Here is a 19,218-nt window from a genome sequence, read left to right on the forward strand (position 1 = left end):
AGGCAGAGCAGCAGACCTTCATTCTGAGGAAACTTTGCTATCTTGGTAACTCATCCACCAACTATACAATCAGAATTTCACAATCCCAACTATTTTATAAAGAAAGGTGTGTTAATGAGGTCTTTGTATTTTATTATGGATGCTGATACACTCACATGTTTAGCCAAGCTGGGAACTTAGTATGAAAAGAGAAATTTTAAGGTGATCCAAAACCAAAACACAAAAAAAAATGTAGCAAGTAAGAACTAAACCAAGTAAGGCTCGTGAAAACTTTCAACGTACGTTTCTATAAAAATACAAACCAACTACATTAACTTGAAGTGTGGGGACCATCCCAGTCCTGGCATAGAGCTGCTTCATATTAATGTGTTAATTTTTGTACTCCATCAGCAAACTGGCCCCAAAACTGCTGGTGTCTCACTTAACAAGGCACTAACAACAAATCAGAGAATGCTGACAACAAACTAATCCAGTGTGGGTACAGGCATTTCTAGGAAAAACTAGAAGCACAGAAGTGAGCCTGGAGTCTTGCTTGACCAAAGCCATGACCTGAGGAAGGAACTGGTGGAAATAGGTGGCTGAGCAAAGTTCAGTGAACAGCCAAGTCTGTACATGCCCAAAGATGGTTTGGACAGGATGATTCAATGTCTTACACAAATTGTAATTGCCAATACAGTCTTGCACAAAGATACTGGAATTCTTCAGAGTTGCAATACGCCACAGTTGACAACAAAAGACATCTTCTGGGCAACTAAAATCTTTACTGGAAGAATGGGCCACTTTGAGTGGCTGACAGCAGCTTTGCAAGACAGACACAAGCCACAGTGTTAACTGGGAAATGCAGAAGAGCACTTGTACACAGACTATCATAGGCTCAAACTTTTCACTGTCCATGCCCCATGCTGGCTGGATTTGGAGCAGTAGGGAATATACAGAGCTTTCAGAGTGTGTGCAGAGAAGGTGTGGCTGTCAGCCGAAATTTATTTATGCAATAGAAGCAATTACTTCTGCTCCAACCATTCCAAACTATTTGGAATTCTTCAAGAAGTTTGAAATCCTCAAATTCTGGGGAGAAAAAAGAAGACACAACTGAAGAACCTGAATGTGGGGTTACATTATTCAAGGGTTAAATCTAAGCATTAGTCTAAAAAACTCACAGCCCAGGCGTGGGCGGTGATGGCGTATGTTTTTTTTGTTCTCTCTGAGCTAAATGACAGAGTAGAAATGCCCACTGACCTGCAGAAAACTTGCCTATTTCAGTGCTTAAATCAAGATGCCCGTGACTTCCAGTGAATGAGGACAGAATGAGCATGAAATAAGAAAGCATCAGAGATTTTTTATCTGAAGTTGTTGTGTTGAGGAGTCCTTTTTTCTTCCCACATGGCATAAGATACTGATCATCAAATATGTTTTAAAGGACTAAAATTCTTAAGAGCTTTACAACTAAGGTTTATCAGCCTTAATGTTCCTCTCTAAAATGCCCCTGCAGTGCTGAAGGTCACTTTGTAAATACAGAATTTTTGTGTGACATGCATTTCCCCCTTCACTTCTACGTCAGTTCTGCTGCATTTTACAATGAAACAATTTTAGATAACCAACAGCATGGCCATACCAGTGTGGCTTACCAAATACAACCTAGAAATATACATTTTGTTATAGTCAGAAATATTCTTATGCTCTTTAAAGACCATTCTGATAGCAGAAGAGAATTCCTACTTTGCTATCTAACAATTCAGCTTATTTATATACAGAAGAGCAAGGATGGATTGCAGTCAGCCAAGCAGGTGAGAGCAAAGCATATCTGGAATAAATGCTTCAGGAAAAAGAAGCCTCTCCTGGTAATCACATTAACCTGAACTGCCAAAGGGACATTTTGCCTAAGCATCCAGCTGTGGAATTTCTTCGAGTTGTTACTCACCACTTCAGAACCTGTATTCAAGGTTATGTGTTCAAAATCAGTCACCTAACTCCACATTCGGGCTCACAAATAACTAGAATGAATGACAGAACTTGACCCTGTCACATTAACAATAGAGCCCACAGGGTTAGATATAATACAAGCTATAATGATACACTCTCAGCTGAAATATTCAAAAGCAAATTGAAGTACTTAATGACCGTCTTCATTTTCTGTAAGTGCAGAGCACTTGCCTTAAGTAAAACAGGCTTCTCTGAGAGCATAAGTTGAGCAATTGATATCACAGATGGTTTTTAACATGTTGGTCCATAGCCTGAAAAATGCAGTTTATATTTTTAAAACAAGGACGTATCTAATGAACTAATTTAAATATTAGGCAGCATGGCAAATATGAGGTGGAAGTCACAGAAGAGAACGTGATAGGATACAGACATAGAAGCCCACAGTGGGAATGTACTGCAAACCAACTCATAAATTTTGGGCCAAAATGTAGTATTGCCTAAAAACTGAGTTTTCATTTAACCCATTATAAAAATCCACAAAACTACAAACTTCACAATTAGATCTAAACCTGGGAGCAGGGCTAAACTTCTATTAAATTTACTGAGTTTCCAGTTCAGGCCTCTCATGAACACATACATGTACAGTAAATATATGCACACTGTTACATACTCGCTACCCACAACTTTAGCTGTATCTTAAAGAAGCAGAATGCTTTAAAAAATGCATTAAGCTTGACAGCTAGGAGGAAGAATAAAAGGCTGATCTAATATTTCCGAGTACACAAGGTTTTACTTCAACTTCAGAGATATCGAAAGTCTGCCATGGGAGATCAAGACTGTCATTGCCAAGGAATGGAAAAGCTTGTAAACAAAAGCAGAGTGGTTTTGAAATATTGCTAGATTATTAAAACATTATCTATAGTTGACCCACATGCAAGGCTCAAATCTAGAAATATGAGCTGTGTTGCAAGAACGGTATATTTTGTCTTAAACAGGGCTCAGTGTTACCTCTCTCCTTGGGCTGGTAAGTAAGATGCACTGTTTCAGTATGAAAATACTTCGGGGGCCGGTGGAGAAACAGTTCCTACAAAACTGAGGGTTTTGTCATGTTGTCACTTATGAAATCAGAATCTTGCTCTCCCACCCACTGTGAAGTATTCCAGGCACATCACTCCTCATGCTTCCATGGAGTTTTACCCTCGAGGCAGCAGTGGTTTTTCACTCTACTGCAGGGCAATGCAGCCAGGTTTTGCTGCAGCACGTTACGGTCTACCTCCAGAAACATGCTGTGGCAACACATCACAAGAGAATCTCTCATTCTGTGAGGCAAATACCGAAAGGTCTTAATCTCAGGAGTTAGGTCTACTAGCTCATAGCACTGGCAAACAGATTATTGCTTTATTGCCCTGCACAGCAGACAATGTGTTCAGTAGATTTGTCCCATCCTTCAGCTGCTTGTCACAAAGGTGAGCACAAGCTAGTATCATTCAAATCTTCTGATGTTCAGACTGGAGATAAGAGGATTGGAAGTATGGCAGATCAAATTCAGGTAGACTGACAGAGCCTGAAAATGCATGCACACAGCCTTTTACCTTAGGTGCACTCATTTCCAAAGTAAAATTATCAATCCTACAGACACCAAACTCAAAACATGCTTTGAAAAAATCTAAATAGCAACATTACATCACTGCAGCTATTCCTGGGCTGAGAGATGCAAAAAAAGAACAGAATCAGAAATATCACTATCAAGCCTATTCTTTAAAACCCCCTTGTCTTACCTCACCACGCTGTGCCACTTGGGATTAGCAAAAACAGTGAGGTTGACAGGATTAGGACACTCCCTTGGAACATGACTCTCTTGTTTGAGAGAACACCATGCCGTCTTCATTCTCTTTACTTTGCATACAGTTTCTTGGTACATGTCTTGGATAAAAGTCTGCTGCTTTTCACATTAGTGTAGAACAGGAGTAAATACACTGAAATGCAGGCATGCCATTTTCAGAACTTTAACCTGTATAAGACTCTCAACTGTGGCATGCCAATTTCACATGCTACTACACCTGCATGTAGCCCACAGATGCTCTGAAGACAACAGCTCATGTAAAAGGAGGCAAGTGGGTTGCTCCTCAGCTCAGTAACTGGTTGTTCACCTTCAGACTGTACCAATACCAAAGAAAATCATGGGAATATGATAAAGGTATCCCACTTGACTTCTCAGAAGGGTATCCAAAACTGCACAAGTGACCAAGTCCACTAATGGTCTCTTGGGATTTTTCGTCAGACTTGGGGCAGATGGCATGGCTAGTGACTGCAGCTCTTTGGGGAACAGCAACTTGTCACTGTGTGAAAACTCAATTCTTTTCAATCATGTAATCACACCCCAACAGAGCCAGAAGAGTCAGTGCTGACTGCTAGGTCAAAGCCAAAGCCCAAAAAGACTTTGCTCATGTTCCATAGGCTCTGGGTGTGATATGAGGGAACAGAATACGGGGATGGAGTCAGTATTCCCATGGCTACTGATCCACCCCTCGCTGACAGACTGGATGAAATTTGAATGGGTAAGGAAGCCATGCTTTTCACCAGAGAACCGAGCCCAACTAGAAAATTAGATCTTACTTGCTTATGACTAGTAAGGCAGACATTTTCCCTAGAAACCACCTTCTGGTAGTGGGCAGACATCTTACTGCAGTCTTCTGCATGAGCTCATTTAAAACAGTACATGATGGGTCCTTTTCAGTATCAGTGTGATTTTTGACCTCCGAGTTTGCTATTTAACAGGTCTTCACAACACGACTTTTCTCCATGTCTGTAATACATGCATTCTAGTTCCACATTTCTGTTTTCTGTCAGTTGCCATCAAACAGCCCTTTTCCTACACCTCCAAAAAATAAAAATAACAAAGCCAACCCCGCTTATTTTAAATGGCAACTTCATGCAAGGTTTCAACCCAAGGTTATTTTTTTCTGCCAGTTGTTTCTTTGAGAACAGATGGCATCTGCAACAGTTCAGGATATATCCTATTTTTAAGTATCATATCTTTTTACTCTTCTGCAGTGGACTTAGCAATCAGAGGAAAATACCCCAAGAGCTGGGCTTTTTTACATGATGAACAAACCACACTGTCTCATGACACTCAGGAAATTATCTCCCATTGCAAATGCCCAGAAGCCAGGGTCTCTGTGTCCACCCTTCTGGTGTAACATTTCCTGCCAGCACTTGATAAGGAACAACCTGCTTCCGGCAGTGCCAACTCAGCAGAGCACTCAAACACTGACTGACACAACAAAACTGGCAACGAAAAAGTTCAAATTAAGGTTATGCACAATGGCCTGATCTCTAGTACATGGTGTCTCAGAGTTCCATTTTGCGCCACAAAATTCAACATGATGGGAATGTCCCATATGTCATTTGACTTTCCTTTTGGGATTTTCTCTTGTACATATCGTATTTTGACAAGGTAGCAGCTTCCCCAGAATAGGAGAAGCAATGAAAAATGAAGTCAGGAACTGCCATGCTATTTAAGTTTGTTGTTTCTTATACTTCAAATTCATAGGATAAAGTCATACTTACTTTGCAAGTAACTAAAGCTCTGTCTGCCTCTATTTTGATCCATCTGCCCAAAAGACCACTATTATAATGGAAAGCCAGCCAGAAAAATCTGATCTTGAGCTTTTAAACTCTGACAGAGAGATCAGGCCAAGTTTTGGACCGCACTAACAAGGTTAAATGTCTGCTGGGTCAAAGCTGGCTTCTATCTAGGAAAGCAGAGAGGGCTCAGACAGGTTTGCAAAAGTCCACATGGATGTATCTGAAGTTAGTATTTGGAAGTAGTCATATGAACATGGAAAAAAATGCTGTTATGAATGTTTAAAAAAGGAAGATGCACAGCCACAGTGACTCATTCACCAAGGAAACACAAAAGCTGACATCCATAATCCTCTGCAAAGGCACCTGGGTTGCCTCTTCCACTGGTACCAGGAGCACCTCCACTTTGGTTCATGCTCCTGACTGATTTCCATTTTGTTTCTCTGTCAGGCTGAGAGCTGAAGCACTAACAGCTCAAAGGCAGCATTCTCTAAAGCAGCTCTGGCTGACTCTCTTAATACCAACCCCTCAAGGCTCAGCAAGCCCTGCAGGGATCCATGCTGCAATGACTTGCGTCAGCAGTTTGAGGAAGTGATAGTCAACTACATTGGGATGTATCTCCTTCAGAAAGAATGGAAATTCAAGGGAAAGGAAAAGGAAATCAGTCTGGGATCAGACTTACTATATGAATCAAAGCATAAGGGAAGTGGGGAAGGGGACCTTTTCACACCAAGTCAGTGGGCTAGGGAAGTCTCTGTTTTCCACTAGTTCCACGATTAAGGTATTCATCAGGGACGCTGAAGAGCAGGGTTCTCCTTCTTATTGAAATAGGAGCAGGATGTGACAATCTTTAGAGACTTTCCCACTTGCTAGACTATTTTGAAGTTCTGGCTTTTGAATTTCTCCTGGTTCCTCTTCTCCTAACATATTTAAACCAGGTGCCTGTTCCCTGCTAAGAGCCCTGGCTGGTATGATACCAAGTTATTCTCACTCTTTGGCCCCATCAATATATACAGTTTGCCAAAAAGCCAAACTGATCTTCAGCTCCGTTTTTATCCTGTCTCACAGAAAAATCTCAGATTTTTAGATGCCTACAACATTTGGAAAAACAGAATGGAAACATTTCTGAGAAATTTACTGTTTGCTTGCTTCTGCGCAGTTTCTTTAAATCAACATTTCTTATAACAGAGAATCTCAGAAGGAAACAATGCCTATTCCTAGAAAACTGAAGCTGAAGCAAGAGGTTTTATTATTTTTGCCTGCAATATTTATGATGAAGCAGCCTTATTTTGCCAACCAACTTTCTACTGAAATAGGAGGATTTGATAATCTTTGGAGATTTTCCCACCCGCTAGACTATTCTGAAGTTATGTCTTCTGAATCTCTCCTGGTTCCTCTTCTCCTAACATACTTTAAACAGGCATCTCTGTTCCCTGACAATATGCCTTATTTTTGCCAATCAACTTACATGGTCCATTCCGTTAATGCCAAAGTTTAATGTTTCTCTCACTAGACTGAGTCCCCAGGGTACGTCACAGTAAGCTTGAGTGAGCACATATGAGATTTGCTAGTAGGATAAATGGCCTTCTGGTCTCACATACACTTATTTTCTTGCTATTTTGCTACAGCACTTGAAACAGCCTGTCTGGCCAGATACTGATCTTCATACTAGTTCTGTTTTGTAGCACATTGCTTTGAACTTGTGAGGCTACTTGTCAAGGAAGGTGCTCAAGTTCAGCAATAAACTCAGTCTTAAGAAATCACATAAGCACAGAGAGAAAAAAAAATAAATCAAAGACTCATTTTCAGGCAGCTTGCAGAGGTCAGTTCCCTCCCTTTCAGAAAGACCAGGCACATAGTCCATTTTCCTCAGTTCAAAGAAATGAAGTGTTGCAAATGCTAGCCTCTGGGAGATGCCTATGCAAACCCTAATTCTTTCCCATGGATTGTATACTCCAGAATCCAACATCTAATTATATAGTATTTTCCCACAGTTTCCAATCTCCTTCAATGTATAGCATGAATTCTTTAGATGCAAAGAGGGGCATGTTAAAGTGGTCTCTGTTCTGACAGGATTCACAGTCACAGAAGTTGGGAGATGTGTGATGCTTCCCTTTAAAGTTAAACCTGGAGAATAAGGTGGATGTACAAATGCAATGTGTCAGAGACTGCCTTCCTGAATAGCCACAGAGCAGCTGAAGGCTTCCTAGTGTAGAGCAAGAGCCCCTCTTCTTGTCCCCTCTTGCAAGACCATTAGGAGTGTGTGGCAAAGCAGGAAGGAAAAAACACCTATGTGCCAAATCTTGTGGGTGGGAACCTCTGGGGCTGTGAAAGGAGCCCACAGGGAAGATACGGAAATTCTGTAGGTTTTGAAGAGAATCTTCCCTTGTCAGGCCCAGAGGTCCTCACCCTCAAACTCAGCAGTGGAGGGAGGGCTGACAGTAAGAAGTGCCCACACTGTCAACATCAGAGGGACGGGCACAACTAAAACACCTGAGCTGGGGACAAGCTGTAATTCCATCAGCAGTTTTGACAGCCAGATTGAGCTGTCTCTCAAATTGCCTTAGAAGGGTGAGTTTGTAGTACTGGGTATTCTGTGTCACCCTAGAAAACAAGATTTTCACCCTTCCCTGGGGCACAGCTTTCTTGCATCACAGAGTTCTTTCCTAAGCCAGCATCCTAAATGTACCCATGTTTCATTTCCCAGGTGTCCATTTTGGGACATCTGGTACACGGATAACAAATTCCCACCTCCCACTGAAGGTCAGTGGAAGCTATGCTTTAAAGGCAAATAGAGGAATAAAATGTCAAGTACCCTGGTCTTCCCCACCCCCTGTATCCCAGATACAGAATCCAAAATGAGTGGGCATATCAGGCAGTAACAGCTTTAACATTTGCATCTCAGAGGCTCACATATGAGATGGAGCTAACACCACTTCACTTCAGTGGAGTGCTAGCTGAGGGGAGAAATCCACCCGTGTACATGAACAACAGAGAAACTATGATCAGAGCATTTGCAGTCCCTGAAGGAAGTTTGTATTCAGTGTGGGGTTCAGAGGATGGAGTAACGTAAAGGAAAATAAAAGGAAATGAAAAAGCACCAACCGCCTTGACTGAGGTGAGAAGTCCAAAGTGAGTGTGACCCCTACTTGAAGACTGTCTTAATGGAAACTCACACACACATCTGAGGGAAAGGATGGTGAGACAAATCAGGGGTTTGGATGGATGAATTTAAATAAGGTGTATCTAAACATTCAGCTTTTGTTTCACAGGCAACACCACACACACAGAGACACAACCCTATGTTGAAAATTGACCCAGACAACTTCTACTGCCGGCAGTTAACAATATATATTTATATGATGCCAAATTTGCAGCCCAGGCTACTCTAACCTTAGCTTTTCTGACCTGTGGACATAACTCATACCTGGTACACTCAAATAGCCCTAGGCAGCGAATTAAAAATACTGTTTTATTTACAATTCTGTAGCAAATGATTCACTGTAGATATATGTCAGACTTTTCATTAAATATTCACCATTCAGTTGTTTGCTCCTGCTGCCATAAGGCAATGCAGTGGCAGTACCAGTGCCTAAATAACAGTGATAACTGCCTTAGAATTACTGAGAGTACACTTCTCTGCAATAAGGCAGTAACTTGCAACTTATTTGCCAGGAATATACAATTTGAAATCTGATTTTCATTTTAAGCAGCACTTTGACTTAAAGTTCACCACCAGGTACTGAAGCTTCTTTGATGCTACAGTCATCTAGGCCACTCCTAGGATCGATCAAGTATCAATCTGCAGCAGTCCAAAGAGTTTTCAGGCAATGTGCACATCCATCAGAGATATATGGGCTTTTTCAGAAAAGGCACCACCTTTTTTGAGGGACCACTTTCAATCAGATACTTCCTACAATAAAAAGGTTGCACATTTAAAGTAAGTATGAACCCACCCCACATACCATAATCCCAAAATCAAATATGCTCCCATTTATGTAAAACAATAATGTATGTAGCTAAAAACATATACTGCCTCACTCATTACTGCAGTACCAGTAAACAGCAGTTACATCTGAAATCTCACCACAATCAACAAAAAGCTCCAGTGACCTGGATTTTTTTCTTCATAACCAAAATGCCACATACGAGACTTAATATACTGAAGACAGCCAGGGAACAGTTTGTGCTAATGTTCTCCTAAGCAGCTGGGACAGGTTACAAGAAGGTATGGGTTCAGTAGCCACAGCTCAGCTGGCTGATGAGAGCTCACTTGGTCAGCCACAATAAACTAGTAATATGCAATGATACAAAATATCTCTAAATAAAGATGCGTAAGATTGCTGAAGAATACTCTTTCAGAACAGCAAAGGAGAAACTTTTACCTTTTATATCTACTAGAAGAAATTCACTTACAACCCTGTATTTGCCATTCTCTGCTACTCTGCCACCCCTTTCTGCCAGCAATACCACTATGGCAGTATCAGTTGACTGTTGTGACATTAGTAAGAGGAATCTGGGTTAAAAATGGTCAACATATTCCCCTGTACAAATACTTCTTTAATTATGAGGAAAAAAGGGAGGAAGTGTTTAGAAAGATTACCTGAGCAAGCCTTGCCTGGGATGTTTGTTCCAAGCCAGTTACAGTGCCCTGCACTGCCGCTTTCAGAAGTAACGACATCCATCCTACAGCCAATGGCAAAATTATTTCTGGCTTTCAAAGAAAATCTTTCCATTCTGTTCCTGAAACTATTCAATACTTGTGTATCCACACCTGGTTCTAATACAACTGCCTGAAGAGAATGTGCAGGCACTGGGTGAGGATTACCAGAAAATGTCACCTTTCCAGATGGAACATCTGCCCACTTCTGTTTAGCAATCTGCTTCAGACTGTGAGTACACTGCTGGGACTGTACTGTTTCACTAAGAGTCCTTACTGAAGAAAGAAGTCATGAAATTAGATGGTGAAAGTTGAACGCATCCTCCAGAAAGCCACTCTGACCTGATGCTTATGATATGCACAGGGCTCTGTCTCCAGAAATCACAGGGAGGTTTCCCTAAGGGAAGAAATTAGGAAGAAGTTCTTTACCGTGAGGGTGGTGAGGCATTGGCACAGGCCGCCCAAAGAAGTGGTAAATGCTCCATCCCTGACAGTGTTCAAAGCCAAGCTGGGTGGGGTTTTGATCAACCTGGTCTAGCGGAAGGTGTCCTTGGCCTTGGCAGGGGGTTGGAACTAGATGAGGCCTTAAAAGGTCCCTTTCAACCCAAACCATTCTATGATTCTAACTCGCTTGCTGCGCAGTTCCAGTGCTGTGGCAGATCATGGAAGACACAACAATTTTGTAAAGGGGAGTCAAATGGTTGTCTTAACTACCAAGATTAATCAGCATGGACAGAGAGGGTCAAAGCAATAAGGAGTCTGTCCAGTCACAAGCAACACTGACTCCAGAATGTCAGGGTCACATCTTTGCAGGCCTTTTAATGAAGTTTTCTTCACATTACATGAGTTTTATGTACTGTAATAAAATTACTTTATTTTCACTTTGAAATTCACTATAAAATGTACTGACAACATCCACCATGTGCTGGAAAATATAACCATCCTGCCCGTACTGCAGAGCTGTCAGAGCTCCAAACTGTATCGCCACATCCCAGTCATGGGAACACCAGGCACTCATACAAAACTCAGCTCAGAGGACAGAGGAGGATGAGGAGGGTTACTGCCTCCAGCTGAGCTGCCACAGGCCTATAAGCAGGAACATATCAGAGACTCTACCCATGCTCATAGAGGCTACAAGTCTTGCAAGATTTGAACAAGCCATCACAGTTGGTAAGGATTATCTGTATGTTTACTGGGAAAAAGCATCCCCTTAAATCATGACCCTATGCATCTCATCTCAGGCAGCTCCTGCTGTCAGAAGGTAAATTGCCAGGCAAGAGCAGTGACCACTAAAGGCAGCTGGTCTCAGTCTCACACTCCCTGTCCTGGCAGCGGCAGCAAACCTGATTTCCCTGGGTGCAGGCAGAGGTAAAGCAAACAATGAAGACATGACCATTTTGCTGTGCCCTTGGCAGGCTGCTGCTGCCCAAGGCAACAACCTACATCACCTATGCTCCCAGTGGGCCCTGTTTTTCAGTCAGTTCTGCTATACCTTCAAATGACTCTATTAGCACCTCGAAAAATAAGTCATTTGGGCCCCACCTAATGTTTGAGAGATTTCAACAGTTGCCTTGACTCATGGATCTGCAGACTAATTGCAAGTACCATCCAGAACATTAAAGCCCCCACACAATTGTGACAACTTTGATATTATTGCTTAGAACAGTGCCCACTTGAATCATGCTTTGATTCAGTCACTAGTATTTTAATGGAAAAGGGCATATTTTCCTCCAGCCCCATTTCACAGAGTGGGAAGCACACAGGAAGGATTTATCCCACATAAAAATAAATTGCTATTTGCTTGTCAGAAAATAGCTCTGGAAAACAGAAAAACATCAATTATTTCAGAGTAGCAAATAAACAAAAAGGGATTTTTTCCAATTTTTAAAAATAAATAGTTTATCTGCAAGCAATGGCTCCATTTTTTTCCCCAACAAAGCAATTCCCGAATCTCCTCTCTATGGAGTTTACATATCAAGTCTGACACACTGGTCTGATTACTGTGAGAATGAGCAAAACAATCAGCTTGTACAGCCAAAAAGCCTTGAATCCAAACAGATGCCAATTCAACCTGTAGATAGATATTCCATTGCGCCGTTGAAAATAGTCTTTCACACTTTTTTCAAGATGGGAAGGGAGGTTTTCTCTTTTAATCATCGACCTGAAGATGTCAGCTCCACTCTTGCACATTAACATGCCATCAGCACATAAGTTCAGGGCAATTATCTTGGTGAATGTGACTGAATACAATCTAAGACACCACAGTGAGAAAGAAGATCCTAAATCTCACTGTTACATTATTTTTATTGCTGTTGCAGCCAGACATGCCTATTGGGCAGGGATGAGGTTGCTGCCATGTTGCCTACATGCCCAGATTGTGAACGAGGGTCAGTGTCTTGGCCTCTCTGTCTTCTCTACCACTTTTTCCCCATACAATCTAGGACAAATAACCCATCCTGCACCGCAGATGCCTACTGATACACCAGGGCAGTTATTCCACCTTCTGCAATGAATAGGGTCCAGCCTTGACTCAGCCACCATTGTGAGGAGCAACAGCCTCTCTTCTTGTAGACAGAATGAGCTTACTGTGGATTTAGCTCATTTTTTCTTATTCTGGCAAGTTTTAATGAGACTGGGAAAAAATACCAAGCACTGATAATGAAAATGGTGGTTTGTGCATAGTATTAGTTTGACCAGGGGGATAAAATTGCACTCTGGAAGGTGGAGTTTTCTGCTTCATGATCTATTTTTTCTGAAGATGCAACAGCTAGCAAAGTGCTCATTAATGGATAGTGACAAGTAGTTTCCTGTGGTCCTAAAACAAACCATTAATTACATAGAATGTTTTCAGTTCTAGAGGCTAAAAAGCATTCAATACTGCTTAGCTGGTTGCATGTTTTTTCATGCAATTAGGTGATGAGAAAACCAAGAAGTGGAAAAAAAAAAAAAAACCACAAAAGAAAAAAAGGAAAAAAGAAAGAAAAAGAAGCTATTGTACTTTCCCCACACCATCATGCTTCAAAATAGCCTTCAGCTGAGGCCTAGATATTCAATGTGCCTGCAAAACAAACGGCTTTTTGCAGAGATATAAGCCAGATCTTCATTTGACCTGATCATCTTTGTTCAGCAGTTCAAGTAAAGGGTTGGGTCCCATGAAGCAAAGCACAGAGTGGCAAGAAGGCCTTGTAGCTTTACTGGGTACTGCCAAGAAAGTTCATTCTCGTCCCTTTTTTTTTCCATTTTAATCCTTATGCACTGACATGTCAATAGAAGACTTCAAACTAGTTACAAAAAATCCCTGCACTTACAAAAGGTAGGAACTTTTCCGCCTCAGGAGTGGCAGAGAACACCCCATCCTCCTAAACCAGCCCGTTTTTCCTTCACTTGAAACGATCCTAGTGAGAAAACAGAAACTGTGTTGGCAAATGTTACAAGACCTGCTCCTCACCGTAATACTCAGAAAGGGGAACCAGTTGCATCATTGGAAATATGTGAAATAACAGCACCCCTAAAGCTATCTCACAAAACAGAGCATTGTACATTATGGGGCTTTTTATGCCATCTAATGTAAACCAAGAAATCTTCCTACATATCTTTGAAGGAAATTTACTGGATCTCAGGAATATCACAGCTACTGTGTTTAAGATGGTGACAGAAATGTGCTTCTGATCTGTGGGCATACAGTAAACTATCTGGGTGTTCAAGTACATCTTTTACGCAACAGATGTGAGGTTTGGAAAATGTGGCTCTAAAAAAGCACAAGGTCATACCCAAGCAAGGTCTGGTACTACAAGCTTTAGAGAATATTTCTAATATAAGAACTAGTTCTGAGTTCCCTTTCATAAGCAGATTGCAGCACACTATAGAGCTGGTTTGAGAGGCCTCTCCATTAGGCATTAGCTAACACTGTACATTTAGAAAAAAACTTTGACAGCACAACTAGTTTTGTGCATTTATTCTGTAGACCAGGAAACTTATAGAAAACATGGAAACTTATGAAACACAGCAAAAGGTGGCTTTCTGCAGGTGGAAAGCTCTCTCCAGGAACCTGTCTTCTTTTGACAAAGGTGCTTGTTTGCTTGCACTGTTGTGCTCCCATTGCATGCTCAGATGATCCCCCCATCCCAGCTGTGTGTCCATGCCATGACCAATAAAGTAGACCTGTCAAGCCGTTTCAGATTCAGACCACCCTTATTATTCATCACAGTGGATATTGTGTCAGTAAGATAGTGGTTTCACAGGAACTGTATGGGTTATCTTGCTAAAGTATAACCATAGTACCAACCACAAAGAAAATATTTCTGCCCATAGAAATAATTAATACAAGCATTGTCTTCATGTAGAAGAAAGGATAGTGGGGACCTCTTTGAGACTATCCTGAAGCACCCTGACTACAACAGTATCTACTCACTTCAGTAGAGATTGTCCATACCTGCTATCTTTCAGAGCCAAGACTATAAGTTTTATGACCTTATTCAGGGTGAGTTTACTGAAGTCAAGAAAGAGACGCAAGGATTCCTATTAGTATGACCTATCTACATTTTGGGTCAGATCCCAGGAAAAAAAATAAAACAAACCAAAACTGCACTCCCTTTTCAGCCATAAATTATGCTCTTAATTATCCAAATGTCAAACTGTGCTTGCAAATAACTAGGAAGGTCAGATCAGAGTGACTTAGACCTTTAAAAGCCAGTTTCAGGAGGCAGCCCTTTCCATGGCAGACATGTAAGAATATTATACTTAGAACTCACTGTCACTCTTTGCAAGTTGCTTTACAAGGGCCATGAACAAGGAGTGAACTCTTCTTCGCACATGGAGCAGTTACGGAGCCTGTGATGCCAGGGTCTGTGCTATGTGCTTGCAAGATGACAGAATTTCAGTTTCAGGACTTTGCCACATAAAATCTAACCATATGAAGTAGGAGGTAACCAACTCTCTCTCATATTGTTCAGACTCCTCATGACTAACTACCATTTACACTCAGGATAATCTCAAAATGGAATAAACCCAACAGAGGATGGATTAAGGCTTAGGGTGTTTTCTTTTAACTAGTAGTCACAGGAGGAAATCGCCAAGTCAGTACTATACTGCAAAGGGCTTCAGGCAGGGACCTCAGGCCATATTATTTTGGCTGTGAACAGAGACACACTGAATTAAACTCATAATTGGAGTAAGCATCAGAGTGCAAGGGAGATGTACCCTAAATTTTTCTCTTTTGTTTTTCATGGCATGTGGCTACAAACAGACTGAGTCCAGCTCCTGAGATGCAGAAGAGCCCTCTTGACAGCACCACCTACCCTCCCCATGCACCCAGAAAAATTAAATCAGGTCTCAGTGAACCCGAATCAAACGCCCCATTTTCAGGTGTTTTAAGGGGCCATATGACTGACTGAAAAGATTTCATTGTGACTCAAAGTGAGAATAACATGCCTTCACCAAGAAAAAGGCACTGTCTTCTACCATTTTATGTGTAAATAGTTGCTGCCTCTGCTTCCACCAAACCTCAAAGCTCATTATAGCTGAAGTGCTAACCCATGAGAAAAGCCCAGAACACAGAAACATGGCATGGAGACATTACAGCTTTTATCCTTCATAGAATTAGTTTGTTTACTTTTGATGAGATAGAAGGGAAAATAAAGGATACACATGAAAAGACACCTTGTTACATCACCTCAGCAGTTCCATGAGTGTCTTTTCTTGTACTTTTTTCTTCCCTTTCTTTTTTTAGCATTTCGAGAGATCTCAAGTGAGTCAAAGTGTCCTTTACTCTCTCACGCACAAGAGGAGCTGCAAAACATGTCACAGAAGTTACATCTTTGAAGAGCCAGACACAAAAAACAGATTCTGCAGCAGCATTAAACATAAATTACACAGCACAAACCCTGAGCTTTCCCTTAGAGCTGGCATCTTGCTTTTCTTGTCTCCAAACATGCAAGCAACACTTGGATGTGCTTTGTGCACCCTTGTTATCCTTTCTCCTGGGGTGGGGGGAAGACAAAAATACAACTCAGCAGAGAAACTGTTAATTTAACAAATGAAGAACAGAGAAGGAACCTGGTGAGAAATGCTGGCATCAGATATGGGAAAATGAGAAGCCAAAAGGGAAACGTTGTGCAAAGCGCTTAAAGTGTCCAGGAGCAGTGAAGAAAAGCTGTGCAAGACCAAAAAGCAGGAAGAAACATGTAGTCTCTATGCATGCATGCTTCGGGAGAGGAAACAGATGATTGCAAGGCACACATACAAACTTTTGTTGAGAACAAAGAGACCTGAACTCCTCTTTTTTGTTTTTGTAACTTTCCATTTCCCTTCCCCACCATGAATTTCTGCATGTGTTTGACTGGATCACTGAATCCAAAACCACAATATATGTATATGTGCTTACTCACATATACATTGGTATATGTGACTCTTTTCTCATAGGTGCGGGACATACAACTTTCTGTAATGATAGGCAGAGGATGCAGATGCTCACTATTTGCAAAACCATTGCTTTTCCACTTTTCCAACTAAATTGGTGCTCATCTCTGAAAATTTAACCTAGGGACTTTCATTCCAATCCGCTAGTAAAATGCATACAGTGAAGAGGTTCTTCAAGGAAGAAGAGTGAGGAAAAAAAACCAACTGAATTTATCACATCCTTCTTCACTTTTTAATTAGGGAAAAAATGGAGGAAAGACACTGGAAGAAAAATCAATCTGCTGCTCTTGATTTAGCTCTTTGTTTAGTGACAATTTGACTCATAAGACCAAATTATCTCTGGGGAAATAATTTCAGTTCAAGGCAATTTCTCTGGTAGACAAGTTGCTTACCTTTCTTTCTTGGGTCTGTGTGCTTCCCCCCTTTGTTCTCTGAACCTGAGAATATCTTTAATTTCAGGGCATTTCTTTATCAGCCTTTCAAATGAGATCTTCAAAGTGAGAAGCATTTTCTCCATACAACTAAACTTTTCTTCATACCTATAATAAGGTTTAAAGCAAATTAGAAATTCCTTTAGCTGCAAAACACCAGGGAAAAGAGATTTTCGAATACACAGCATTTTCATTTGAAGAAAGAGTAAGTGAGACACACTGACTGATTTGAAGTCTATGCGATAGGGGAAAAAAAATGACCTTTCATCAGACCCGTAATTCATTAATACCGTTCCCCACCTCCCATCTGGAAGCCAGTCATATCGCTAAATATATTGTGCATCAGCACAACTGTTTCAGCCCTCTTACCCCAAATCACGATAGAAAAATTGTCATTTATTTCTGCTATTTTTTTTTTTTTACTTTCCCAGGGATTTAATTTTATTTGCGACTTAGGTAAAAATAACTTCTGAGGATCCCAGCTGTGGGTTTGAATCTAAGCTGTTTGGAATTTACGTTCTACTTCTCATTTTCAGCCCTGGTATTTCTTTGCAAGATATCTCACTGGGAAGCAACCAGAAAAACATTGCCTTATTTCCTTTTTTTTTTTTTTTTACGATTTCAAAAGTCATGTAAGAAAGATAAAATGACCATCAACAGCTCCCAGGGGGAAGACTGGAAATACAGGAGATTCATGAGCAGTCCTTAATGCATTAGCTTCTCCCACACATTCAAAACCCACATGAAAATCAGAACCCACACAGTAAAAGCCCTCATGAATACGTGCACCACTTCGAAATTTAAACAGGCTTCTATTAAAGGCAAGAGTGCCCATCTACCAACATAATGTTTATGCTGCTCAGACTGCTGGGGCTCTCTATTTTGCTATTAAAGCCCTTCCTGCTTTTTTCTTTTGTGTAGCACTGAGATGGAAGCCTAACAAAGGTGTCGTTTCCCAGGAGGGATCCCTGCTTCCTTGCTTGCCTGTATTGAGGTAACAGGGAAACACACTGATGTAACTCCTACGCAATGGGGATGAAATGCTGTCAGCATGATGAGATTATTGGGAGCTGATCCACTGGCATTGCCTTTCATACCTCCACAGTCCTTTCCCATTTGTATTTACTAATCCAATTTCCACTTCCAATGTGGGTAGACCCTCTTCTTCATTTTTTCCTCTGACTATCATCACCTCAAGGCTAACCACAGACCAATTGCTATCTGCAAGGACCAAATCCACATCTCTCTGTACCCTGAGAAATGCCGTAAAGAAATACTCCCATCCATACCAAGGAGATACACTGCTACTAGAGAGCAGCTGCTGTAAGAGCAGTCCTCATCCTGGTGAAATGTGGCTTGAGAAACAGCAGAAACACTCATCTCACCTGAACGTTCAGGACAGTATTTCTGTGTCCATCCACTTTGCATTCCTGAGACAGGCTGAGAGTTTGCATATCGTGAGTTATGATGGCTTAAGTGATGAGTGACTGCCTCAGTGGAGAAGCAGCACAGGCCACCTGAACCCACCCAACATTTTGCTGCCACTGTTGAAAAGGGGAAGTACTACACTCCCCATATCACTCTTAGACATGCTCTCTTGCTTACCTTCCACCAGCTCTAGTGCTTGCTGGGAGCAACTGAGAATTGATACAACCCAGTAATCCAGCAGCAAATTATCTCAGAAAAAGCAATTTATTTTCTGCCAGTATAGGGGCGAAATCGGTTGAGTAAAAAGTTTTACGAGCTGCAGAGTCAGCACAAGACTGAGAGCAAGAGCAGGGGTAGGGAGGACAAGGAGGAAGAGGATCTCTCCCTCTCAGCAGATGTAAGTTGTTTGTAAGACTCAGCCATAACATGCAACTTCACCTTTGGGATCACTCAGATGTTGCCTCCCATCACTATGAAGGCATCCAAGCAGAGTGATGAGAAAGGAAGGGTAAAAATTCTTTGGAGTGCACTTTGACAGAAAAAAGAAAAACGTGTGAATAGAGTTGTCCAAACATACATTTTTGGGGGAAGAAAATTGCAGGATGTGTATTTTAGGAGAGATGTTATTTTTAAACCTTTTTTATTTTTTATTTTTATTCATTAAATCTGCTTAACATTAATCACAAACAAACATTTGGCACAAAGGATAGCCTTATTAATGATTCAGTGCCTTGGTTCTTCCAGTGAGGGAAGCACTGAAATCCAGCATTTTACAGG

At 41.2% G+C, this 19,218-nt stretch overlaps 1 long non-coding RNA gene across 2 annotated transcripts in view; it reads right to left on the reverse strand.

Moving 5' to 3' along the window:
* LOC133267252 (uncharacterized) overlaps positions 1–19,218 on the reverse strand; it is an 83,952-nt gene that overhangs the window by 22,637 nt on the left and 42,097 nt on the right. The window contains exons 2-4 of one of the 2 annotated variants that reach the window (XR_009742688.1): positions 16,975–17,121; positions 15,837–15,952; positions 8,611–8,689 (exon numbers count right to left, since the gene is read on the reverse strand). This is a non-coding gene — a long non-coding RNA (uncharacterized LOC133267252). Of the gene's footprint in view, positions 1–87; positions 1,066–8,610; positions 8,690–15,836; positions 15,953–16,974; positions 17,122–19,218 lie in introns of those variants that run through there. The other variant, XR_009742687.1, reaches the window with a different exon arrangement.

This window comes from Pezoporus flaviventris, unplaced genomic scaffold (assembly GCF_033815535.1).
Source record: "Pezoporus flaviventris isolate CSIRO_AGI_PZ_B2104156 unplaced genomic scaffold, CSIRO_AGI_Pfla_v1 ptg000007l, whole genome shotgun sequence".
Lineage (NCBI taxonomy): Eukaryota > Metazoa > Chordata > Aves > Psittaciformes > Psittacidae > Pezoporus > Pezoporus flaviventris.